Here is a 7,500-nt window from a genome sequence, read left to right on the forward strand (position 1 = left end):
TAAGGCTGGCTGCACGTATTCGAAGCCGTCTGATAGTTTTTCCTCACTAAAACGTCCACTCCGTGAGAGACGCACGCATTCTGACACCTTAGCTCAGTGGTCCTCAAACGGCGGCCCGCGGGCCCTCTCTTTGTGGCCCCCCAAACCCCGCGCGCAAAAAAAAATCAGATAATGCATGAGATGTGGGCATAAACGATTCTGCATCATAGAAGATAACCATAATCAGTTAAAGTGGAATGTGGTTTTGTTATTTTAACGGCGGCACCAGCGCAGCATCCGGATCTGTCAGAGCGGTGTTCCACATTTACTGGGTAGGAAACTTTGGTCTGCCTGTATGTGGTTCTGCAGGGCTGATCGCTGGAGTTGTATCCTGAGACCGAAGCCGAACCGAATCAGCCCGACCGGTTCTGTTGGACTTGGTCTGTGAATTATTTTACTTGAGCGGTTGTCGCGCGGTGCGCTCCGCTTGCTCAATGAGAGAGAGAGAGAGAGAGAGAGAGAGAGAGAGATAGAGAGAGAGAGAGAGAGAGAGAGAGAGAGATAGACAGAGAGAGAGAGAGATAGAGATAGAGAGAGAGAGAGATATAGATAGAGATAGAGAGAGAGAGAGAGAGAGAGAGAGAGAGAGAGAGAGAGAGAGAGATAGAGAGAGAGAGAGAGAGAGAGAGAGAGAGAGAGAGAGAGAGAGAGAGAGAGAGATAGACAGAGAGAGAGAGAGAGAGAGAGATAGACAGAGAGAGAGAGAGATAGAGAGAGAGAGAGAATAGATAGAGAGAGAGAGAGAGAGAGAGAGAGAGAGAGATAGATAGAGAGAGAGAGAGAGAGAGAGAGAGAGAGAGAGAGAGAGAGAGAGAGAGAGAGAGAGAGAGAGAGAGAGAGAGAGAGAGAGAGAGAGAGAGAGAGAGAGAGAGAGAGATAGAGAGAGAGAGAGAGAGAGAGAGATAGAGAGAGAGAGATAGATAGAGAGAGAGAGAGAGAGAGAGAGAGAGAGAGAGAGAGAGAGAGAGAGAGAGAGAGAGAGAGAGAGAGAGAGAGATAGAGAGAGAGAGAGAGAGAGAGAGAGAGAGAGAAAGAGAGAGAGAGAGAGAGAGAGAGAGAGAGAGAGAGAGAGAGATATTGTGTGCTCACACGGAGAGGATCGGAGGACGCTCCTCCAAACGATGCTCCAAACACGCGTTATTATTTTCATAATTTAATTATAATCTCTCCTGGAAGCGCTCAGTCAGACCGAGTGCTGTGATGTCGGGAGATCCGGTCTTGGGGAGGGGGCGGGGTGAGTGACGGCGCCTGCAGCGTGATCATCTGCCTCGTTTATTTAGGGACACGGAGAAGTTAAAAGGAGAGAGAAATAGAAGATAGAAGATCTTGTTCCACTTTATTCTTTTGTGTCATGATGATAAACTGATGTTAAATTCAGCTTAAAGAGAAGCTGGGAGGAAGCTTTGGTTCATTTGAAGTTCTCGTCTCCTATCTGCTCCTCCAGAGACAGCATGGACATGAGGTTTACATGGTGAGGGTCACACAGCCGAGCTGGAGGGGGGACAGGTGTTGTTCTTCTTATATTGCAAGCTTGTGTGTTATGTGTATTACGGCCAGCGATCCAAACAGCAGCAGCTAGTTTGAACTAACGTGCGCCGTCAGAAACGTTCAAACCATTTCTAAAAAGAAGTTCAGCTTTCAAGTCAACTAAAGTGCGCGACTCCGCACTCGCGCTGATGAAGCAGAACCAAGCTTTAGTAATCAGCCTGAACCTGCCTCTGATGTGGGAGGAGTCTCCCTCTCCCTTACTCAACTACGTTCTCTCTCTCTGTGTCCAGGCTCGCCATCATCATCGCTCTAGCAGCGCTGTGTGGAGACATAAAAGAGGGAAATAACCTGAACATGCAGCTCTGTCAGCTGTGGAGTTGGGCTCGGCTCTGGACGGTACACCCCTCCCCCGCGGCTGGCTTTTGCCGCCGCCATAACACAGGGGAGAAAACCCCGGATGTAAAAACCGCTAACACCGCAGCTTTGACGTTCACGTGATCGCGCGGTCTGAAATCGCAGTTTCGGTCCAGAAATGGTAGATCGTTCAGCCCTAGCTCACAGCACTCCAACTCCACTCCCTCAGCCAAGCCATCAGCACCCTAATCTCCTCCACCTGCTCCACGCAATCACCTTATCCTGCTCAGCTGGTTCCACAGCTATATATTCACCAGCCAGCCACTAGTTCCCTGCCAGATTATTGAACGCTTCTGCCAGTAGATTCTCCAGCACTCTAAACCCTGCCTGAACAAAGATCCTGACCTCGCTTCTGAACCTCGACCTACCCAGTGCCTGCTCCCTGACTGGATTATCTCATAGCTTCTGATCTTCTGGACCCCTAACCTCGGATCTGCTTCACGGACTCTGCCTCCGGATTACCCCTCCTGCTTTCGTCTCGGATCTCCCCGGCTCTGACCCTCGCCTCGTCCCTCTGTCTGCTCCCTACAGTCTGGGTAATAACGGTCGAGCCCTGACTTCAAATTGCCTTACTGTGTTTGGTGTTTTCACGGGTCTCCAAGTCTGTGCAGCTCGTAGCATATCGGCTGAATAACTCCAAAACCACAACGCAGATTTTAACGAAACCTCTAGAAATTACTTATTGGATGTTCATCTACGGCTGATCACATTTTTGATTTAACTGAATTCAAGGAGACTGCTTCAGATACGTGACATTAGCAATCACAAAAGCAGCCATAAAACTTGGTGAGTCTAAGGATGCTCTGAGCCAATCACATGACCGGTGTCGGTACAAGATCTGCTCGGGTGGAAGATCGGCTCGGGGTCCGTCGACTGCCGATGACGTCTAAGTAGTTGATTGGCTGAACATGAACCTTACGGAATTACGTAATCACATGACGTTGTTATCACGTTACGTTGGTCCAGGCAAATCTTTCTATTGGAAAGATGGACAACTTTTACAAAGAAATCCATCATTACCTCTTTGAAAATGCACTTTTAGCATAGAGCTGCATGTATATTAGGGCTGAACGATTAACTGCATGTGCAATTAAATTGCGATGTGACAAAAGGAGATTTTCTAATCGCAAAGGCTGCAATTTGGCAGCGAGTGGTTAGCGCAATGCTAATATACATGGAAAAACCCATAGGAATGCTAATGCTAATATCACTGATTACATTGTTACAAATTATGAATTAGAAACGTGCCAAATGATTACATTTGGAGTCTAATAGAAAGTAAAACTACCATCAATCAAATAAGTACAGACAGGTATTTTAGTAAAGCCAGAAAACGTTTAACTCCAGAGTTTTGGCTAGCAGCTATGAGCGTACCTGAACTACACATTGCTTGTGGAAAAACTAAACACAAAATACTTCAATAAACGGGACACACTTCTTTCCTGCAAATACAATTTCACAGGTGTTACTAATACCTATGATCCTTCAAGGGATGTGCTCAAAGAGGAGTTCAACATTATGAATACAAAATAGTGTTTTATTTTACAAATACCGTTATAAACACAAACTTACGTCTTAAGAAACATTATTTTAATAACGAAACGGCTAAATTCTTTCCAACAGTATAGATGTGTAGTGTATTTTGTCCGAGTGGGTTTGCTGTACTTTGACGTCATCGGCAGTCGAAGGACCCCGAGCCAATTTTGCACCCGAGCAGATCTTGTACCGACACCGGAAATGGGGTCCGATCGCGTGAATTTCAAATGATCGGAATCAGGTGAAAGAGATGGGGTTTATCCTTATAAAACATCAAAAATGACTTAAATTTGTCCTGAAATTGAAATCTTCAAATGGAAAAATGGCTTAGTTCCTCTATTAGTATTCTTCGTTTACAGCAGGCAGGTATTCAGACACCTTAACATGCAGCTGTTAGCTAGTAGGCTCACACAGAGCTAACATGTCTGTATTTTGGTGGTATTTCATTCCGTGGTGAAAGCCACTAGCAATGTGTGCATAAGGCTCTTTAAAGAGCAAGTCACCCCCAAATGAACTTATTTCCTGATAAACTATATAAATGTGTGTCTAATCGTGCTGCAGACACGTGTGGTCAATAGTTTAGCATTTTAGTGCATTTTTGTTAAAATTTAAATTTTCTACCTAAAACTGTCAGTGTTGTGCCGTTGTCAGGTAAAAACTCTGCACTGCATTAGAATTTAAATCTGCCATCGCTATTGGCTAAGAGGTACCCTAGAATGTTAGCTGGTACCATATGATGTCACAATGTCGGTGTGAGCCTATGTGTGTGTGTGTGTGTGTTTGTTAGTGGCGCCGCCCTCTCGGTCTGCTAGGAAACAGCATTTGTTGCATTTTTCAAACAGGAAGTGGGAGCGGAGTAATACTCTGGTAGGGGGTGACTTGCTCTTTAAACATGCTGGAAAAACCGCCTTCAAAATGAACTTTCTCCTTCCGCTTTCTTCCCTTCGGGCGTCACCACAGCGAATCATCGGTCTGCATCAAGTCCCAGTCCACAGCGACATCTCTAATAAAACACGGAGCCAGCCAACGGTGAAAGATACGTTAATAAACAGAGAATTTGCAGATGGAGAGCAAAACGTTGTGGTTTCTTATTCTGCAGCACGTGAGCCGACCGCGCCGGACCGCCGGTAGCTACAGGTGTTGTGCAGATAAAAGTTAGCGTTAGCCTGCTGGAACGCGCATCGCTCAACGAAGCTGCATGATGAGAACGTAAACTATTCGAAATACAAGCAACTCCGCTGCTTTTATATTCATAATATTAACCTATTTTTTGTTAATGTACTTCCTAAACAAGTGATGTTTTCAGGCTGAGAGACTAAAGAAATGACAAATACAGAAAGAAAGAAATGCCCAAATAATGATAAAAACGTATTTAAATGCTTTGCTGACGTATCGGAGCGGGTTACACTGTCATGTAACCAACTTACTGCATGAACATGTTTTAACTTTGACCAAAACCACAAAAGCTCATTATTTGTTTAACAAAGGTAAATCTCAGGATACAAGTTGCATGAAAGGCTGCAGGCGATTAATTTGGTTTAATGATTAAACATCTGAAATCCATTTGAATATGAACAGAGACCAAAGACTTAAATATCTCAGCTTGTTTTAATATTTTACTTCCACATGAGGTGAATCCCCCTCATCCACTCTTCGCTGCACAAGCGAGTTATGTCTGAACCAGAACCAGACCCAAATTTCAATTCAATTCAAGTTTATTTATAAAGCGCCAAATCACGACAAGAGTCGTCTCAAGGCACTTCACATAATAAACATTCCAATTCAGGTCAGTTCATTAAGCCAATCAGAAAAATGTTTCCTATATAAGGAACCCAGCAAATTGCATCAAGTCACTGACTAGTGTCAGTGACTTGATGCAATCCTCATACTAAGCAAGCATGCAGCGACAGTGGAGAGGAAAACTCCCTTTTAACAGGAAGAAACCTCCAGAGAATCCTGGCTCAGTATAAGCAGCCATCCTCCACGACTCACTGGGGATGGAGAAGACAGAGCACACACACACACACACATACACACACACACACACACACGCACACACACACACTCACACACACACACAAGCAATGTTTCTATGGTTATTGTGATTTCTTAATAAATATTCTATTTGGTGAGAGATAAACTTTATTATGTTTATGTTTATTTATTTAGCAGACACTTTTATCCAAAGCGACTTACAATCTATAACCTATAGGGCGTGTTGTGATCTGTGGGGGAAACCGGAGTACCTGGAGGAAATCCCCACGCATGCACGGGGAGAACACGCAACTCCACGCAGAAAGGCCGCAGCCGAGTTTTGAACCTGCGAACTTCGTGCTGCGAGGCAACAGTGCTAACCACTGCGCCACCATGCAGCCTATCAGCAGCAGCATGTATCCTCGTGAATCTATGATTAAACGGGTAAACTAGTAGTAGCACATCCAACGTCAAGGAAAGCAAAAAGTTATTATCAGGAGAGGGAGAATGTTTAAGTGGTTAGCAGCAGTGTGCTAGACGATGGCCCCCTCCATGAGGCCACCACAGCTCAGCAGAACATCGTTGTAGCTTCTTTTGGGGAGAAAAACACTTAGAGAGAAAATAAAGTTACCAGCTGCAATAGCAGGAAATAGCAGTTTAAGTAGAGATAGACATTTTTAAAGTTTGGGTCATTTTCTTCCCAAAAGCTCTTCTTCTTAAACCAGATCTGACGGCTGAAGGAACGCGAGATGCTTTTATGATCGGTTAGAGGTGATGTGAATGTAAACGCTGGTCGGTTTCACTGGAATGTTGCCAAATGAGTCACAGTTGCTGCACGACGGAAACTTGCTGTGAGAACCGATATCCCCTGAAGCGCTGATCATCATCGAGACGAGGCAGAACCAAATCACGGTCAGAGCCGCTGCTCATGGACACTGCTGCAGGATTCCTCTTGGTTTAAACATTTTGCTGTTTTTTTATCGTCTTTAGTCACAACAGGCTCCCTACCTCTTACCTTATGTTCCAAATTAGGCTGATTTAATATTCAACCAGTCCCATTAAACACGTTATTTAAAAGATTTCCGTGGAATGTGTGACACGTCGGTGTGGTGGAAACTAGAACATACCACAGATGATGACTTCACTGGAAAAAAGGATTTGTTATCCTCAGTAGAAACCCAGAAATGCTAAATATGTCTCAAAATAAAGGTCATGAGATTTGTTTTTGTTGTTGAAGTTGCTTCTTCAGAAAAAGACAAATTAACATCTTAAGGGTTCCTTAAGTGGAAAAGCTCATTTAACCCTCAGGCTTCACTTTCATTTTCATACAAAAGAGTCATCAGAGGACAAAAACATCCGCTTGTAAAAGTGGCTATAAAAATATATACATTCATATTTATTTGCTTTTTTCTTCATAGATCTGTTGAACAACTTCAGCCCTGCTCAAACATAAAAAATTCAATCATTTTGAGGCTTTTAACCCTTGAAATGCCGGTTTGAATACTCAGTCATTGCTGTAATTGATGAAAATAATAATAATAATAATAATAATAATAATAATAATAATGAACACAAAAACAACAATTTTCTAAAAAAGACTTTTTTTTGCCCAGGGTGTTAAGTACAAATCAGTCTTGATTGTTATGAAATATATAAAAATTTATAGTTTTTACATAGCAACAGATTTAAAACTTACTATACTCTCGAGCCACTAGAGGACAAAAACGTCCACTTTTAAAACTGCTTCAAAAATGGTCCAGATTAATATTTTTTTCTGTTTTTTGGGTCTAAATCTTGTGATCAACTTCAGTTCTGATAAAAGAAATCAAACATTTATCTAAAATTTAACCCTTTATATGCCAGTGTGATTACGTGAAGCTCACATTTTCATGAAAAAAGCAGACAAAAGAGGAGATATTTTACATAAAACACATTTTGAGTGACTGAAACAACTTTCTTAAAATCAGCCTTGGATGTGTCCAGAGTTTGGCAAAATATCACATTTGATGCTTTTTTAGTTTTTGTGTAGCAGCAGATTTAAAACGGTCC

General features: G+C 43.0%; 1 protein-coding gene across 1 annotated transcript in view; it reads right to left on the bottom strand.

Moving 5' to 3' along the window:
• The window catches only part of sfmbt2 (Scm like with four mbt domains 2), a gene marked incomplete in the record, with an annotated part of 82,618 nt that overhangs the window by 26,028 nt on the left and 49,090 nt on the right, over positions 1–7,500 (bottom strand).

Source organism: Nothobranchius furzeri, chromosome 1 (assembly GCF_043380555.1).
Source record: "Nothobranchius furzeri strain GRZ-AD chromosome 1, NfurGRZ-RIMD1, whole genome shotgun sequence".
In the NCBI taxonomy this organism is placed as follows: Eukaryota; Metazoa; Chordata; class Actinopteri; order Cyprinodontiformes; family Nothobranchiidae; genus Nothobranchius; species Nothobranchius furzeri.